This window comes from Bison bison, unplaced genomic scaffold, assembly GCF_000754665.1.
Source record: "Bison bison bison isolate TAMUID 2011002044 unplaced genomic scaffold, Bison_UMD1.0 scf7180017864293, whole genome shotgun sequence".
Classification (NCBI taxonomy): domain Eukaryota; kingdom Metazoa; phylum Chordata; class Mammalia; order Artiodactyla; family Bovidae; genus Bison; species Bison bison.
Genome location: NW_011494865.1, coordinates 3,162,682 through 3,164,051, shown reverse-complemented (window position 1 = coordinate 3,164,051; position 1,370 = coordinate 3,162,682).

Below are 1,370 nucleotides of genomic sequence, written 5' to 3'. Positions count from 1 at the left end.
TCTGAGTCATGAAGATCTGTTTTGTATAGTTCTTCTATGTATTCTTGCCACCTTGTCTTAATATCTTCTTTTTCTGTTAGGTCCATACCTTTTCTGTCCTTTATTGTGCCCCTCTTTGCATGAAATGTTCCCTTGGTATCTCTAAATTTCTTGAAGACATCTCTAGTCTTTCCCATTCTATTATTTTCCTCTATTTCTTTGCATTGATCACTGAAGAAGGCTTTCTTATCTCTCTCCTTGCTATTCTTTGGAGCTTTGCATTCAAATGGGTATATCTTTCCTTCTCTCCTTTGTCTTTTGCTGCTCTTCTTTTCACAGCTATTTGTAAGGCCTCAGACAACCATTTTGCCTTTTTGCATTTCTTTTTCTTGGGGATGGTCTTGACCCCTGCCTCCTGTACAATGTCACGAACCTCTGTCCATAGTTCTTCAGGCACTCTATCAGATCTAATCCCTTGAATCTATTTGTCACATCCACTGTATAATCGTAACGGATTTGATTTAGGTCATACCTGGCCACAGGACTGGAAAAGGTCAGTTTTCGTTCCAATCCCAAAGAAAGGCAATGCCCCCAAATGCTCAAACTACTGCACAATTGCACTCATCTCACATGCTAGTAAAGTAATGCTTAAAATTCTCCAAGCCAGGCTTCAGTAATATGTGAATCGTGAACTTTCAGATGTTCAAGCTGGTTTTAAAAAAGGCAGAGGAACAAGAGATCAAATTGCCAACATCCAGTGGATCATTGAAAAAGCAAGAGAGTTCCAGAAAAACATCTACTTCTGCTTTATTGACTATGCCAAAGCCTTTGACTGTGTGGATCACAATAAACTGTGGAAAATTCTGAAAGAGATGGGAATACCAGACCACCTGACCTGCCTCTTGAGAAACCTATATGCAGGTCAAGAAGCAACAGTTAGAACTGGACATGTAACAACAGATGGTTCCAAATAGGAAAAGGAGTACCTCAAGGCTGTATATCGTTACCCTGCTTATTTAACTTATATGCAGAGTACATCATGAGAAACGCTGGGCTGGATGAAGCACACACAAGCTGGAATCAAGATTGCCGGGAGAAATATCAATAACCTCAGATATGCAGATGACACCATTATGACAGAAAGTGAAGAGGAGCTAAAGAGCCTCTTGATAAAAGTGAAAGAGGAAAGTGAAAAGGTTGACTTAAAGCTCAACATTCAGAAAACTAAGATCATGGCATCTGGTCCCATCACTTCATGGGAAATAGATTGGGAAACAGTGGAAACAGTGTCAGACTTTACTTTTCTGGGCTCCAAAATCACTGCAGATGGTGACTGCAGCCATGAAATTAAAAGATGCTTACTCCTTGGAAGGAAATTTATGACCAACCTA